The sequence below is a fragment of the Grammomys surdaster genome, unplaced genomic scaffold (assembly GCF_004785775.1).
Source record: "Grammomys surdaster isolate TR1022 unplaced genomic scaffold, NIH_TR_1.0 125600, whole genome shotgun sequence".
Classification (NCBI taxonomy): Eukaryota; Metazoa; Chordata; class Mammalia; order Rodentia; family Muridae; genus Grammomys; species Grammomys surdaster.
The window spans coordinates 1670468-1689535 of record NW_021620443.1 but is presented as its reverse complement, the minus strand read 5'-3'; the positions used below and the strand labels follow the sequence as shown (position 1 = coordinate 1689535).

General features: G+C 35.7%; 1 pseudogene; it reads right to left on the bottom strand.

Moving 5' to 3' along the window:
• Positions 1–18309: 18309 nt before the first annotated feature.
• On the bottom strand, positions 18310–18790 carry LOC114638415 (annotated as a pseudogene).
• Between the last annotated feature and the right edge of the window lie 278 nt (positions 18791–19068).

Sequence of the window (19068 nt, the reverse complement as noted above, 5' to 3'; positions counted from 1 at the left end):
AAAGGAATGATATTAGGAATGGAAATTCCAAAGCAAGAACAACAACTCAGATGTGACGAGGAAGCAGATTTTGACAAAATCATAGACAACTCTGGTGTCATATCATCTCAACTCAATCAAACAATAGGTGACTATCATATACATACACTTAGAAAAAAAATCAATATATGAGGCTATATAGTGGAACACTCCTGTAATCCCAGAGCTTTCGAAGGCTCAATTGAAAAGGTCTGATGTACCAGACCAGACTGGGTAATCAACAAAGGACCTAAATCAAAACTAAAAAATAAACAATGGCAAAAACTAATGAGTTTCGTGTGTGTGTGTGTGTGTGTGCGTGCGTGCGTAAATGCAGTTATGTTTAAAGAAGTAAAATTAATTGATGTCCACCACCCCTAAAAGACCCTGACACCTACTTATTAGATTAGATTATAAAATAACAATCCTATTTGGTAAATAGATGAGAAAGAGCAAAAAAGAAAGAACCAAGAAAAATTGAAACATCTCAAATGTTCAAAAATGAAAATAACATCAACCATACATAAATTACAAATTATATAGGACTACTTGAAACTACAGAGCTGAAAATTTATAGCAACCAAAGTGAAACTTTCACTGCACTAAACAATGAGAGAATTACAGAATTATTGTATCCAAAGTCTTTAAGATTTATGAGACTAAATGACAGAAAATACCAACCAATGACTACTCCAAATTGAGACCCATTCCATGGGCAAGATCCTATCCCTGTCACTATTAATGATACAAATGTAAATATAACAGGAAAAAATCAGAACAGCACCAATCAAACAATGGATTATACTATGAGAATTGAAGAAGAAGACAAATGAAGGCTGGAGAAATGGCTCCAGGGTTAAGAACTCTCATACATGCAGAGGACCTGGATTCAGTTCCCAGCACCCACATGGTGGCTCAGAACCTCCTGAAGTGCCAGTCCTAGAGAATTCAGTACACTCTTTTGGCCTCTGAGGGCAGGAGGCACACAACTACACACATACATACATGGGGACAAACACTCATACGTATAGTAAAATAAATGGATATTTTAAAAATGAGAAAGACAAAGCAAGGTAATAAGTGTAGAAACTTTACAAATGTGAATAAACACACAAGTCTACAGAACAAATGATGTCCAAATTGTGTACCTGAAGATGAGTATTGCCAAAGTGTTGGAACCATGGACAAGCCTGCACTCTTCAAAGCAGCCAGGGAAGTGAGTTGACTTGCAGGAAGAGATTTCAAAACTATTATTAGATAATATCTCATCAGACAAAAATGAGTCAGGAAATCAGAAGGATGATATGTTTAAAGGTCAAAAAGAAATGTCAATTTGTATGTATTTGTGCCTCAAGAATGTCATCAATATAAGAGAGACAGCATATTTCCAGATGATCTAAGTTAAGAGAATTCATCAAAACTAGTTTGCCTTACAGGTAAATTCTTTGAGTTGAATACAAATATATAATATAGTGTTATAAAACCTTATGGAATACAAAAGCTTTTCTATAAAAATAAGTGTATGGGCAAATATAAAAACTACTATTAGTATAATGTGGTCTATAATTCTGGTCTTCATGTCTATACAATTTCAGACAAATAAATTAGAAATCTATGTATTACTATTTCAATGTATAAATGTGTGGAGTGTTACCTAGATAGTTAAATAAACAGAGTTTACGTATATTCTGTCTCGTGTGTCCTTACATTAACTGGCCATACCTCCTGTGCTCCTACAAATACCCTTCGGATGCTGCCTGTGTAGTTGCTACAAAGAGTAAACATCATTATGGAAGCCCACCAAACACAAAAGAAGGATGTCATATAAAGAACTATAGACACAAGAATTATTACACACCTAGAAAAATAGAAAATCCTAAAGGTCTTTATTTATCAACATGTGTCTTTGATGTAAATGGGTTAAGCTGTTCAATCAAAAATAAAAATATAGTTGGTGATGAGGTGATAAATGTCTGGGTGGTTAAGAATATTTGCTGTTCTCCCAGAGACCCAGAGGTCAGGTCCAAGAATCCATGCCAGGCAGATCAAATTAGCCTATAACTACAGCTTCTGTGCATCTGGCATCCACTTCTGGTCTCTGAGTACACACATGCACATGTAGCACACACACATACACACACACTGCACATACCCACCTCTCTCTCTCTCTCTCTCTCTCTCTCTCTCTCTCTCTCTCTCTCTCCCCCCATGCAAACACACATACAAATAAATAAGAATAAAAATAATTTTTAAAACATTATAAATTGGCAGAGCAGTTTGAAATGTGCTCCAACTATCTGTTGTCTTGTAAAAACTCATTTTAAGTCTGAGAAACAAATGATTTGAAGGTCAAGGGATGTAAAACTACACAGTATATGTGTGATAACATAAAGAGATGTGAATAAAAGTTAAATTAGTCTTTAATTCAAATTTTATATAATATGCAAATGGACATCATTGATTAAAAAATAAGCACACACTTATGATGTGACCATCCCGTAAACATGATAGACCTCTTTTGAGAACACCAGTACACAAAATACATTGTGAACATATGTCCAGAGAGAAAGACACACTAGTACATTAACAGAGACATCAACAATGGTCAGAGAAGTAGAACAGAGGGCCTTTAGTGATACAAGGAAGTTGAACTCCACCACAAATCTGCTACGTATAACCAATCCAAATAGATCATTACACTCAAAAGCAAGATACATATTCTTCTCAAGCATACAGGTGTTATGTCTAGTCCAGAACTTAAGTCTAGCTACAAACAAGTCTTAAAATGATTGAAATCATATGAGGTGTGATTTCTGATGGCTGTAAATGGAATAGGGCTGGAAATATATACAAGCAGAAAAAAAATTCACAACTATAGAGAAATTAAAGAAAGCATCCTTAAATGAGAAATCAGTTAAGGAAGAATAAAGGAAATTCTGTCTTATCCTGAGAAAAAAATTAAATAAAATTGTCCAAATAGCATGGAATGTAGTGAAAGCAGTGAAAAGACAGAAATTTAATCCAAAATGGTAATATGGGTTACAAGTTTGAGTTGCCCTAGTCAAGATAGTGAGAGTTCCAGGCTAGTGAGTGATACACAGAAAGACTGTTTCAAAAGAAAAACAGAAACATTTTGATCTGTGAGTTCATATAAAATAGGAAAATCTTAAGTCAATGATATAACTTCAGGCCTTGAGGAAATAACCAAAGAATTAATGGAAAGGGGGGAAAATAAAACCATGACAGTAGTCAGCTCTATCGCATATTAAAACAGGTGATATACTAAAAACCATTGGTCGGTTTCTCAGTAGGATACAGGCTGTGCATGGTAGACCGCATATGAAATCCGAGTCAATGGTATAATGTGGAAAACTTTTCCCTCAGCGGAGAAGTAACTCAAGGGTCCTGCCTATTCTCACTTGTGGTCAACACATTATGCAACGTTTTAAACAGTATCAGACAAGAGAAATATAAATAAATCCCCACAGTTGCAAGGAAAGGAAGAAAGCAATACTGAATCATGCAAGGATAGACTCAGACGAGTAAAAACCTTGGAACACTTTGCAGAAAAATTAGACATTCTAAATAGCAGGACACTTGATGCTTATGGATTAGAAGAGAGAATATATATAGATTATTGTATTTTTTTCCTTCTTGACTAGAAAAACTCCCTCTCATAATTCATGTAATGCTAAATAAAATAAAATAAAAATAATGGCCAAAATAGTCTAGAAAAATAAGCCAGTTGGAGGAAACACATCTACCAGTTCTAAAATGAATTATAAACCACACTACTATTAAACAATGTGCCACTGGCTTAAAGGCAGACATCTAAAGTAATGGAGAGGAAAACACCCAGTTAAACCTGGAGCTATTGCCAATGTATCTTACACCCAGTGTTAGCCACCACTCAAGAAGGGGAAAAATGCCACAGTCTTTTTAACAAATAGTCTTGGGGAATCTGAATATCTATTTACAAAAGTATAATTTCGTAATATGTGCTTTATACTGCCTACATGAACAGACTCAACTGCTCAGGGACCTTTCCAGCAGAACTGGTAGAAAGATTTTAACAGCCAGTGAGGATGGAAGACTCCAAGGCAATAAGCCCTTCCACACACAGCAGAATGAAGGCACATATGAACTCACAGAATGAGGAAGCATGCACAGGACCTACACACGTTTAAGCCAGATGTGTTCCCAGTGTGGAAAGGTGAAGTAGACACAAGTCCACATCCCTAACCCAGAAGCTAGCTTCAATTTACAACCTCTTACAAAGGAAATATTCATTTTCTCCAATGGAGTCTCACTGGGTATACAAACCACACTTACAGGCAGAGCCCATACCCAGCAGTACATGGCCAATATCAAATGAACTCAAAAAGATTTCAAACGATATGTGTTTATCTTATACTGCTGTATCTGAACATTTACTTACTTACTAACTTACTTACTTACTTACTTACTTACTTACTTACTTTACCATCTAGGTCTTTTACTTGTACATATGTTTTTCAACTTTATGTTTTGGTAATATTTCTAAGTGTGAATGTTTGTGTCTCTGCATCTGTCTGTTTCTAGTGCTTTTTCTTTGTCTTCTTTTCATCTGTTTGTTTAATCCTATTAACTTTTGTTGCTGCTGTTGTTTCCTTTCTATTCTCTAATAAGAGAGAAACATAAAGGGTGTGGACCTGGGTGGGTGGCAAGGAGAGGGGAATCTCCAAAGAGATGAAGGAGAGGAAAATGCATTCAATATGTTGCATAAAATATCAATTTTCAATAAAAATGAAGAAGAAAGAAAAGAGTCAAGTGGCCACCGAGATGGCTCAGTGAGTGCTGCCGAACTCAGGAACTCCAGTTCAACCATTGGATGGCCAGGACAAAGGTGGTGACAGGGAGAACTCATTCTAGTGAGTTGTCTTCTGACCTCCACAGGTATTTACAGCATGCCCCTGTCCAAATCCCAGTCCCACTAAGCACAGGAAATAAATTAGAATAAAGTCAAATACTAAGTGACTGAAAAGGATCAAAGACCCAGGGTTTCATTCAGCTTTCAGTCTTTCACAGGGAAGCTTTGTGACATCCTGTGTGGGTTGCTTAGGCATAGCACAGGAGACAAAAGTAAAAGGGGAAAATTGGTTACACCTCACAAAACTGCAACTGCCTTAGTATAAAATTTCCCAATATTAAGCAAATGAAAACTGAGTTCACAGCAAGAGGAAAATATTTTAAGTCATCTGATAAAGATTATATTTTAGAATATATATATATATATATATAATTAAATATATATAATTATATATAATATATTACTTATATATAGTTATAATATTATAATATACTTACATATATTTATATATATGTATGCATGTATGTGTGTGTATGTATGTATGTATGTATGTATGTATGTATGTATGTATTTAAATACAACCAAGAAAAACAAGCAAAGAACCCTGGACAAAATATACTAATATTTTAAGTAGACATTTCTTCCAAAATGACATGCAAATGGGCAACAAACAGAGATGGGGAGAAATGGTTAAAAAACACAAAACAAACCAGCAATGAAAAGAAATCTTTCATCTGTTAGGATGGCTGTCACTAGAAAACCGAAGGAAGCTGAGGTAGAAAATGTGGTGCGCTACTTTAGACACCATGTGCAGTGATGGCTGGAAGACAGAATGGTACCATCGTTGCTCCGTGCTATGTGGGCCTTTAGTGTACACTGCAGATCCACACACTGTGAAATTGGGGCCTGAAAAGGCTTGAGAAATGGCTGGCTGGTTCAAGCACTGTCTGCCCTACACAGGCCCAACATTTGCTTCTTGGCACACACAGTGGCCCACAAACATCTTTAATTTCAGTTACAGAAAATCAAATGCCCTCTTCTGGCTCAAGAACTCATGTAAGGCTGCTGACAAAACACTCAAATGCATAAAATAAAAGAAAAGTAAGGTTTTGGGATTTTTTTTTAAAGGCTTCAAAGAAGTTTGTCCATTACTACTCATCACTGTTGATCAACATTCATCAAACTGTGGAAAGAACTCAAATGTCTCCTGACAGATGAATGGATATCCAAAATATGCTACATATATTAAAATAGAGTATTACTCGGCTTTCAAAGGAATAAAATTCCTTGGACACATGCCACAACTTGGATCAACCTTTAAAATATAATCTTCTGTGAAATACACAAGGCACAAAGGGAGATTATACAAGTCATACAATGGCTTTACTTATGGGAGATATAGAAAAAGCATTTGGTAGGATAGAAAGAATAGGAGCTACATGGGTGGTAGGTGGCAGAAGAAAAATATACTATGTAATGTGTGTAGAATGTCTCTGTGGAGTAATGAGCCTGTTCTGGAATGTAAATCCATGATACTTGCATAAGACATCAATTTTCCTGATGTCATGGAACTGTTGACTTAAAACTGGTTTAAAATAAAAAGCAGGAGAGAGGCCACAGTCAATAAGTTCTCATCGCATAAACATGAGGATCTGAATTCCATCCCAGCACCCATGTAACAGAAGAACAGGGCATAGAAGCACATGTCTATAATCCCAGCAGTACATAGATTGAGATAAACAGCTCCCTGGAGTTTGCTGGCTACCCCATCTAGACTAATTCTGAACTCTGGGATGCAGTGAGAGTTATCTTATAAAAATTGGATAGCTCCCAAGGAATGTATCCTAAATTGACCGCTGATGAACATATTCATGCTTCATGCACATCTACATACATGTATACACATGAACACACACACACAGAGGCGGAGGCAAAGTGTTGGGAAATTATCTTCCATTATCTATCAATCTTCCTAATTCTTCATTTATATCTCATAATACACAAAGAATTGGTTTCCAAAATTAAAGTTATTCTCAAGTTCGTAATTGAAATTCTGCATGTCCCCTAGTCTAAATAGCCATGATTGGTAAAGAAACAGCTACATGTGGGCAGTGATTGTAAGTGCATCAAGTTACTCTAGATATTAGAGAAAATGTTATTAAATTAAGCATTTGTTATTCAAAATTGATTTTAACATCTAAAGAAATGGTGATGCTCATGGTTATATAATAATTTCATAGACATAGAAAAGCACCTGACAGGAATCCAGCACACATTTGTAATAGGCAGGATTCCCTTTAGGAGCAAAACCAAACATATTTATAGATGATCTTCACAGGAATGGCCTTCATATAAGTGCTAAGTAGTCCAGCTATGTCCATCTTCATGATTCAGAGGCTGAGAACCCCATAGCTTCTCAGTTCACAATACTGGATACCCTAGCAGTCCTAATAGGGTACTGATTGTCTACAAGCTTCTTACATCAATCACTGGTCATTCAGTCCCTCTTGGAAGCCCAAAGAAAGTGGATTCCAATGTCAGAGAAGGACAAATAGCAGACAGAAGCAAAGCATTCACTAGAAAGAAGTAAAATTAGATAAGCAAACAAGATTGGTTTTTTCCTTTGCCTCTTTACATATGGGTCACCTGTAAAACGTGGAACTCACACATACATAGGATCTCCCACAATTATTCTTTTCAGGAAACACCTTCAAGCATCTTCCCAGAGGTATATATCTTAGTTAATTTCAGATCCTGCAAAGTTGACAATCAATATTAATCATAATAATACTGAAAATGAAAACTCATAAAAAATAATAAAAGGACTTGTCTTTGATTTACTACAAATTCTTTATAAGATCTATGGTATCATCTTCAAAACTGAAGCACTAGATATGTTCACTGCAGTGTAGAGAAAAAGCAGCTCTCAGGTGTGAACAATTACTTTTAATGTGAAATAAAGGTTGTAGACAAGATAAAATACGTTAAAGTTACATTGGAAAGGTTGACACAAAAATTTCTTTCTAAATAGTTATTATACAACTATTTATATGTATTGAAATATATATGTATTTTAATATTATTGTGTATTAAATATATTAAATTATATTAATATATCATGCACGATATATTCATGTTATATAATATATACATATTTATATATAAATGTAAAATATTTTATATATACATATGTACATACATATATACATATATAGACATACATACACACACACACACACACATACACACATATATATTTTTTCCAGTGACTCAACAATTAAATTAGCAAACATCATGAAGAAGAAGCCATGAAATAATTCACAAAAGAGGTCACATCTACATAAGTTAGCAACAAATAATCCAAAAATAAAATTAAACTATAATTTCATTCACAAAATCATCAAAAGAATAAAATGTTTTGAACCACACTTAGCAAAACTAGTAGAAAGAATATATACATAATAAACATAAAAGATTATTCACTGAGTGAGGCTTGTATAATTGATATTTTTTTCTATGTGTTCTACCAAAAGCATTCCTATTCAAATCTCAGTAGGTGTTTATTTGCTGTAAAATTGACAAGAGATTCTAAAATATACAAAGAATTTTAAATAATCAAGAATAACTGAAATAAACTTGTAAGAAGCATTTAGACTTTCAGATATAAAAATTATTATAGAATAGCAGTAAGTAGCACAGAGTGCTGTTTGTATGAAGCTCGCCATACAGACCAAAGATACATATCTGAGAGCCCAGAAGGAACACATTTGTAGCCATATGATTTTTAACACAGGCACTGACAAAGCTTCAAAGAAAAGTCTCATGGAAATAAGACAGTAACAACTGGGCACCCACTGTACCAAAATGTTTCTAAAATATACACATATACTTAGTATCAATTTATTTATCCTATAATGGGGGGATAATAGACTTAATAACTATCACATGGTAGCAAATAAAAAGCCTGGTGCCATGAATGGGTTAGCTTTTGGACTTATTGACTGGTGTATTCCCATAGAACGATGACAACAATCTATAATATTTGTCATCATTTTTGGATACCCTCCAGAACTTGACAGTAAGACCTTATATTTAAAGTCACCATGTACTTGAATCACAAACACAGACAAATCACCATGAACTTAGAATCTCACTGCCCACCTTTCATAATGTTGCAACACGCTACACGTACTACTACAAATAAAATTACTCATCAATGTCACCAAACTTCAAACACTATGAGCTACAGTAATTATCTCGACAAGACATGCCCACTGGTGTAGTGTCCTGGAAGGGACAAAGCCCATTCTGGTTGGATTTAAAGCCACACAATGGGATGAAATCCATACCAAGTCTAGTACCAAAGGCAAGGACTTGTGGCTCAAGAGATCACAGACCCTCAAAGGGAGCCTACTACTGTAACTCTACCAAATGAACATAGTGTTAAAATGACACATAATTACTTGCCACTATATCCATAAATGACCATCACTCACCCTTTGTCACACATGCTTCTTTTTGCAGAAGATGGTAATTAACACAAAGACCCACCAATTGTCAAGGGGCAAAGAATTAGAGCCTTCAAAGTGCTCTGACCAAATGGGCTGTCCATATTACACCCTTGCCCCAAGAGTTCCGAAATCTTTGTAAAGAGGAGACAAATGGACAGAAAAAGTTTAAGGTGCTAGATTACTCCAAGGAAAGAATTACTGTTTCAGACACAACTGAGCATATGCACATACAAAAACTTATTGTGACAACATGTGTTGTGCTATGCACAAGACATGGGCAAGTACAACTAAGAGAATTTGGATAGAAGAGAAAAGCCTGAATGAGATTAGATTTTAAGAGACAAAGATAAAGAGGAGAGAGAAGAGAGGAGAGGAGAGGAGAGGAGAGGAGAGGAGAGGAGAGGGGAGGAGAGGAGAGGAGAGGAGAGGAGAGAGAGGGAGAGAAAGAGGAGAGGGAGAAGAAGGGAGGGAGGGAGAGGGAAAGAATGATAATGAAAGTTGGGAGACAGAGAATGATTAAAACACTTTGTATGACTTCTACAAAAATTAATAAAATAAATATCTTTGAAAAGGATTACTTTTACTGATATGTCTATCACACACAACTAACTCAAAAATGAATCATAGAACTCATCTCTAAGCAAAACGTGTAAAAAAAAATATCAGAAGAGTGACAGGGCAATTTTTGTGAGTTTATTTTTAGAAAATAGCATTTAGGTGCTTAGACTTGAAGACATGATGGCTCCAGGGTTAAAGTCATGTACTACTCTTTCAGAGAATATGAGTTTAATTCCCAACACCTAAAACAGGCAACTTATAACCATCTATATAATCCACCTCCAGGCAATCTGACTTCTCTGGTCTCCAAGTTCTCAAAGGCTTCCATGAGCAACTGTAAATTGAAAAGGACAAAGGGAAAAATTTAGATGTGATCTTGGCAGTTTGAGGTGTATGACTATTTATTACTATATATTAGAAAGAGAGTTGAAATCTCCCTCCTTCTCTCCCGCCCTCCTTCCCCCCCCCCCTCCCCCCCCCCCCCGTCTCTCTGTGTGTGTGTGTGTATAAAATAGCAAGTACTGCAGTGGTTATGTAAGTGGAGAATTTTCACTCCAACTGTCTGTAGAACACTGCATATTTTACACCCCTGCAGAGTCTCCTCAGTAGCTGACTTAGACAAATCTCAGTGATTTAGAAATCAAACTCACCTCATTTTCCACGGGGGAATTTACATCCCACTTGAGTGCTAGAATATTATCTCAAGAGGTCCTGAAACTTCTCTCTGATATGCACAGTTTTGACTCTGTTTGGGGCTATTTTTCTAAGTTCACAAATCTCTTTGTCACATGAAGGCAGACAGGCACAAACCAATACCTATGTGTTATGTTCATAGTAGTAGGTCCTAAAAATTAGCATAACTGATTGAAATAAGTCACAGCATTTTTAAAATTAAACACCAAAAATAAAGCGATTGTTAGAAAAACTGTGCAAAGAGCCCTGGCTTCTGGTTTTCTGTGATAATGTATTAAATAGTATTTGTCTCCCAAGCTTGTTCTTTATCTGTATGTTTGCTTGATTTTTAGGGTGTTTTTGTTTTGTTTTGTTTTTTTGCTTGGTTTGTTTTTTGTTTGGGGTTATTTGTTTTTTTGATTTTTGTTTGTTTGTTTTTTGATTTTTGTGAGTTTTTATTAATCTGTTTGTTTGAGACATGTAGCCCTTGCTGTCCTGGAACACACTCTGTAAAACAGGTTGGCCTCAAGTCAGAGATCTGCCTGACTCTGTCTCTCAACTGCTGCTACTAAAGCTGTTTTGTACAGCCCCACAGTACAGCTCCAAACTTGTTTTTAAGGAGAAAACAATGTAGTCTGTGAGCAATCGAGGTACAGAGAATATTCCAAAAAAAGACTCTTTTTAATACTGTGTTATCAATACTTTATGAAATTTAACCTAGTTCTTAAAACTCCCATCATTTCCACTTTCCTGTCTTCGAGGCGGCTATAAAATTGAATCTCAAAGCAGGACTTTCCCATTCCCTACTGAGGAGACTCTGTAGGTCCATGGATGATTTATTGTATGAGAGCTTGTGTTGCCCCTAAGTGTTTCTGCCATGGTCTGCTCACCTACCTCATCCTTTCATTTGACACCAGAAACCCTGAGTGCTCCCTTTAACTTGTAACATTGTTTATTTCACTATCAAAAAGATGCAACTGCTGTCATCTGCATATTATGATAAGAAGTGACTCTTGGTTACAGACTGATGCTTCTGTGCATCCTTAAATGTCTGTGATTTTTTTTTTCATATTGCTAATGCTTTAATCAATGCCTTTGCAACTGTTTCTGAAAACAAAATCTCATGCAGGAAGGTTTAGAAAGCCAGGAAATGGATACATTTTGTTACATTGTTTCTTTAAATATTTTGTTTTGTTTTGTTGTTTTTTGTTTTTTTTTTTTTTTTTTTTTTTTGAGACAGGGTTTCTCTGTGTAGCCCTGGCTGTCCTGGAACTCACTCAGAAGACCAGGCTGGCCTTGAACTCAGAAATCTGCCTGCCTCTGCCTCCCAAGTGCTGGGATTAAAGGAGTGGGCTGTTATATTTTCTTAAACATTTTACATTTCCTGATTCAGAGAACCCTACAGAGAGTAACCTGACTTAATGAATTTACAGGGTCTCGTGTGTGTATTGCATAGGAGTGAGTTTAACAAAATAGCTACAAAAGTTGCTTTGGCTATTTTAAAATGTTGCTTTTTATTTTAACTTAAAATGTTTGAGGAAGTAAACTTTTTAATTATAAAATCTTAGTCTTAGTGCAAAAATAGAAGGGAATAAGATGAAGAAAATCACATGTACACACACACACAGTAATGCTATTTGGTCTTCTGATAATTTTAGAGAATGCATAGAAAAAGTAACAAATTTGCTTTGTGCAGTTTTTTGTAATGGTTGTGCATGTGTGTGTGCGTGTGTGTGTATGTGTATGTGTGTGTGTGTTTGCAATTGCTGCCTAAGAAATTAATCAGATACATAAAGCTGTTTTGCTTTATATAGATGTGAAATTATTTGACTGTGTCAGTGTATCTGTGGAGCACAACAGACAGACTGATAACACTAAACACAAAATAAAAAAAATCAAGAATAGGTTAATATTTAACTGGTATTCATGTTAATATTTAACGTGAATACTAGAACTGAAATTCTGTGGCAGAAATTAATCTGAATTTATTTAGTGCCTTAGCAAGATTTTCATAGATTTTTTTTTCAACTGGATATAGTCACACTAGAAAAAAAAATGCAATTCGGTTTATTAACAGTTAGGATATCATCTGGAAATGAAGCTCACTGCGATCTCAAATGGGCTCTACAAGGAGCTAATGAGCAAGCTCCTGCCTGATATTGACAATTAATCAGGCATAAAGGCATTTAGGAGCAGGGCACATTGACAAGCGGGTAGGCTCACACAGGCTTCAGTGCAACATGATATGTGAACATATTTGTCTAATTGTACTTCAGGTTTCCTGAACAAATTCCCACCAAAACACTTCATTATCCATAGAGGTGACGCATCCGTTTCAGAGTCTGTAGGAAGCTCTTTGGTTTGCTGTAACCATCTATAATGGATTAAATGAAGTTTTATTAGGCTTTGTTGCCAGTTTTCCCATTTAATTGCTATAGCAACCTGAAGCCAAAGTTGGATCATTGGATAGAGTAACTGAGCGATTCATTGTGCCCTGATTATCTTTGGGCCTTAAGGAAGAAAAAAAAATGTTTAAAGTAATTGGAAAGCTGGAATAAGAAAAATATTTTTTTCTTACACTTTTAAATTAAGGAATTATAAATTAATTAATATTTATATTTCTCCCTTTAAATAGCAGAAGGCATTCAAAACGTATATTCGATGTCAGTTAAAATTGAAATCTGAGTTTTATCTGATAATGATTCATTACTGATTTTATACTGGTATAAAATGGAAAATTAATCAAATGCTTATTTCATTCAGAGGCTGGTACATTAAAAACAATTGTGTTAGCATCTACTAGGCTCTTGCCATTTTATTATAAACATGTTATTATGAACATTTTATTCTGCTAGGAGGTCAAGAATATCTCCCATACTCTGTTCCTTGCATAATGCTGTAGATCTTCTTTCAGTTTCTTTATTACTTTTAATTCCTGAAATATAAAAAGAAAAACTTTGCCACTGCTAAATCTTTTAGTTAAAAGAGGCCTTTGCACTCTAGGAAAGATGCAGTGGCTTACGGGTAGGAGTTGTTCTCTGTGGCTTTTAGGTTAAGAGATGCTAACCACACTAATGATTTAGGCTGACTTGATCATTCTTGTGAAGAAACTTGCCTTTCACAAGGACCTTCAACAAAGACTAACTAGCATGTTAAAAGGGAGGAGGAACTAGCTAAGTTAAATAAAGAAAACATAAATAAGTTGAATAAAAGGAATAAGAGATTGGCAGTGGAGGACTAATAAATTAAGAGCTACTTGGGAAATCACTGAAAATCAGAATGGATGTTTTGAAGAACACAAGAAAAAATCAGTTATAGTACAATATTATTTTTGTGAAAATACATTTGTATAAAGTATAAAGTATAAATGTTCTGGTAATAGTGTTTTGTAGTTTTTCCTTAAGCTTCAACTTCAATGAGGAATACTTTATACACTAAGTCTTTTTAGAAAAGAACACAAAGCTTGTTAGAGAATGCAACGATTGAAATTTTACGTTATCTGGGAAATCTAACTCAAAATTATATTTCAGCATTGAAGTAGACTTTACAATCCCACCAGTAAAACATGAATGAGACCAAAGTAAAAGAGAGAAAGTAGTGAAATGGTGCCTCTTGGCAAGCTTCGGTGGACATCTGGGAGATCCCACATCGTACAGCTGAGATAAGGATGGGTTACTGTTTTACTTAAGGTAATACAAACGGTGAGTGTGAAGCAGATGCAGAGATGTTCCATGTTCCATAAGGCTTCAAGATGGCATAGACCAACAAGGATTCTGAAACTTTGTTGGCACCTTCTTCCATGTCTCCCTGACTGCAATCACGTTCTCAAGTTCTCAACTGATTTTCCTTCACAAAAGACAACTTCAATGTCTGAGAAACACAAAAGATGGTTATACATTTATATGAATTATGTCATGAGAGGGATGGCCCAGCCATAATGCTAAGATATCAGGGGTAGGAAGAGAATGGCCTCAGGAAAAGCTGGTGCCAAGACAGAGATTATCAAATCACGTATTGCTTGAGTGCTAGTGGACCTGAATCCATATGAGTGTATGAGTGACCCACACTTCCTATGAACAGCTTATGGGTCCTGAAATCCAAGTGAGTGATATTAATTCATTATACACTATTATATAATGTATATATATACATATATGAATTCTATATCACCATTCATACATACTAATACATAAATATCCTGGTGAGGCTCAAGCCTTCATTACCTTACCCTTTAAAAAGAATTCAGCCAGTACTTCAAACCAGGCCAGTGTCGGGGATAAATAATAGTTTAAATGAACACAGGGACACAAAAGGTCCCCTAGTTGTATATCAACATTGAAAAGATAATATTGAAGATTAAAAATATTAGACTAGCCAGTAAATACTAAGTCTAGAGATGAGAAGAGATTCAAGCTGACTTAAGACTGAATCAGACAAGAACATGTAAGAATCAGACTCTGGGGAGCACATTAGCAACACTTTATAAAACCCCAAAGATTTAAAAGTAAGAAACATCCAGTGATTGGCTGCATACAAGAGGAGTCCAATGGAGGAGTTAGGGGAAGGACTGAAGGAGTTGAAGGGGTTATCAACCCCACAGAAAGAAAAACAATATCAACCAACGAGAATATCCAGAGCTCCAAGGACTAAACCACCAAAACAAAGAACATACATAGAGGGACCCATGGCTCCAGCTTCATATGTAGCAGAGCATCAATGAAAGGAGAGCCTCTTGGCCCTGTGGAGGCTCAGTAACCCAGTGTAGGGGAATGCGAGAGTGTTGAGGTGGAAGGGCATGGATGGGTGGGGGAGCATCCTCATAGAAGCAGGTGGACAGGGGAAGAAATAGGGGGTTAACTTGGAAGGTGAATAACGTTTGAAATGTAAATAAATATAATAACCAATAAAATAAAAATAAAAAATAAAAATAAGAAACATAAATATTCTGAAATCGATAAAGTACTTTTAGGAATTTATCCTACACACATGCTGACTTTCATAAAAGTTGTTTATGGAAGACCAATTGGCAAAATTGCTGTACTATCAAATATGGGATGTAAGTTGGATGTCTACCACAACAGGATCTATTAATAAAATATGCAAATCCACTTAATTTAGCATTATATAACCATTAAAAGTATCCTGGGACATAGTTATGATCTCAGATATATTACTTAGAGAAACAACAGGAGCCTGAGACAGACATGTATAATAAAATACATTTCTAAAAATACACAGAACAGCAAAACTCATTCTTCATAGATATCAGAAAAGTTTAACTTTTAAATCACTTGTGTGCAACAGAAGAACTGGTTGTTCTCCATGAATAAGGAAGAAATTAACACTGGGGTGAAAACTATTAAAACTGAAATCAGAGAAGACAGAAATTAAATGTGAAAACATTTACTATAAGAAGGGAGAAAGAAACAGTAAATATTCTGAATAATGAAAGACCACTTTCTGAGTTAAAATTTTCAGACTCAAGAATTCCATGAATGGTAAGTAATATTGTAAATGAAATGACATTCATGCTTTGAATTGTAAAAACAATGAAATTTATCTTACGAAGTCAGAAGTTTATACTTCAAATAAGAGCTTGTCATCTCAAATACCACTTCTGTAACATTAGAGGAGAAGGAATTTAGTGTCAGGACATAAAATATCTGTAGTGTTTTGAAATTATATCTTACCCAAATTACTCTTCTAGTGAATACGTATATAGAAGACCAGATAATCTCAGGAATACATGTAACAAAATTGACAGAATCATTACAAAAGTCAATACCGTTTTAAAAAGAAAACTGAAATATTGTTTCATACAAATTGAATTTATGGCCCCAAACTATGAAATTCTTGATACTGATGCTTGATTCAGAATGAATGGTACAGCTTCTGATATCTGCTTGTATGATATGTGCTGATATGATATGGCATGGCATGACATGGCATCCATAACATGATATGTGGGAAAAAAATTCAGGCATATTGGTACAAACTGAGAAAGTCAATCCACATCAACTTTCTTTGGTGAGTCAATAAATAAAAATAAAATAAAATCCATAAATTAGATAAAATTGTATCATTAATATCTCGTCAACAGACAACGTCTGCTTCCGTGAACTTACATGATAATGTGTCTTTCCCAGACTCAACTCCCTGAATTCACCACTTACTATGATCTATGACAAGAATAATAGAATAAATAATATTGAAAGCACAACAACATTGTGCATATTAGGGGAAAAGATTAAATATTAAATGAGTCAATGATGAAATCTAATTGATTCCAAGTGGGAGACAGTAAGTGTGAAACAGTCTTTCATGGCCAAGGTCCATGTCACCAAAATGTGTAAAGGAAATATCTTATATCTGTATGGATGTGGCACCTGTCAATAATAAATTTAATAGCCTATGATATAGGCAGGAAACAGGAGGTGGGACATCCAGGAGGCAGAAAGGATTTTGAAAGTGCGAGGTAGGAGATTCACCCAGGAAGATCTGATGAGACACACATGATACCTGTGTACAGGTAACCAGCTATGTTGCAGAACGTAGATTAATATAAATTAGTTATACTAATTTATGATCTAGACAGAGCAGACCCTGTGTGTGTGTGTGTGTGTGTGTGTGTGTGTGTGTGTGTGTGTGTGTTTGTGTGCAAGATATTTAAAAATATATTTTGAATCTGAGTCTTATTTTAGGGAGCATGGGGCTGAAAAGAAAGCAGACATAATTTCTACAAAACTCCTCTTAAATTCTTGACTCATATGATCTGATCTTTCTAGGAATCAGCAAATGATGTTTTAAAGACACTTAGCTTTCTAAAATGTTTGAATTTTTTTAAAAAAATATGAGGCTTCTAAAGTAATACCCCATTTTATATTGTGATGTTAACAATGAGTTCTTGGGGGAATAAACAGAAAAGTAAAGGTCATAGATTTGATACTGGTATATTTATATGTAAAGCTGACAAGGATTCAGGTGGCCAATTTTTTTCTCAACTGAACACAAACCAGAGTCATCTGGAGAAAGAGAACCTCAATTGAGAATATCCCACCATTAGATTAACCAGTAAGCAATTGCATAAACCACTTTTAAGCTAATTATTGATGTGAGAGTTGAATGAGCATGGTGTTAATCTTGGGCAGGTATTCTGTAATGTTCAAGAAGCAGGTTGAGCAAGCCATAGGGACCAAGCCAATAAGAGGCATTCTTTCACGCCTTCTGTGTTAGCTCCTACCTCCAGATGCTTGCCTTGACTTCCTGTCTTGATTTTACTGTATGATGATCTAAGATTGGTTTGTGGAAATCAAATAAATCCTTTCATCCTTAACTTTCTTTTGGGCATGGTGTTTATCACAGCTATTAAAGATGAAGAAGGACACAGAAATCTATTTCTCATTTTTTGTTTTCTTTTGTTTTTGTTTACTCTAATTAGAATACATTTATTTACTGTGTTTAGTTCATTACTCTCCTGGACTGTGGGTTGAATGCTATATAGTTCATTGCTTAGTTATTTGTTTTTAATCTCCTTATTATATGTTTTATGTGATATGTATGCATATTTGCAGGTGTGTCTGTACTTTTATGGAAGCATACAGTTGATGTTAAGAGTCTTCCTGGGTTGCCCTTCACATCATTCATTGAGGCCATGTCTCTCAATAAAATCCAGGGTTCAATGATATGTCTACTTTTGCTATTCATCTTTTTTTTTTTCAAAAACACTAATCTTTATTGGCCTCGGCTACTTGAGGGGGATGAACCGGGAAGAGTGGGTGGCACCAATACCGGGCCGGCCGTGCTTCACAGGCTTGTAGGTGATGGAGAACTCACCCAGGTAGTGTCCAATCATCTCTGGTTTGATCTCCACCTGGCTGAAGGTCTTGCCGTTGTACACGCCCACCATGCTGCCAACCATCTCAGGCAGAATGATCATGTCCCTCAGGTGGGTCTTCACCACCTCAGGCTTCTCCATGGGCGGTGCCTCCTTCTTGGCCTTTCTCAAGCGCTTGAGCAGGGAGTGCTGCTTCCACTGCAGGCCGTGGTTTAGGCGCCTTCTCTGGCGGGCACTGTACAACTGCATCAGCTGCTCATAGGACATGTCCAGCAGCTGGTCGAGGTCCATGCCACGTTAGGTGAACTTGCGGAAAGTACGCTTCTTCTTCTGCTCCACTTCAGCCATCTTGGCGGGTGCTCGGAAAAGGAAGTGTCAGCTTTTGCTAGTCATCTTACTCTAAGGAGCACCATCTTTGGAAACTGGAATTAATAGTGGGCTAGCATGCTCACTTAATATGTACTGGGTTCTGAGTTACAAAATTTGACCTTGACATGAGTATAAGCACTTTTACCAATGTGCCATCTCCTTAGTCCATTTCTTTTGTTATTGTTATTATCATTGTTGTTTTTGTATTTTGTGTATTTTTTGAGGAGATCAGCACATTTCTACTTTCTATGACTTCA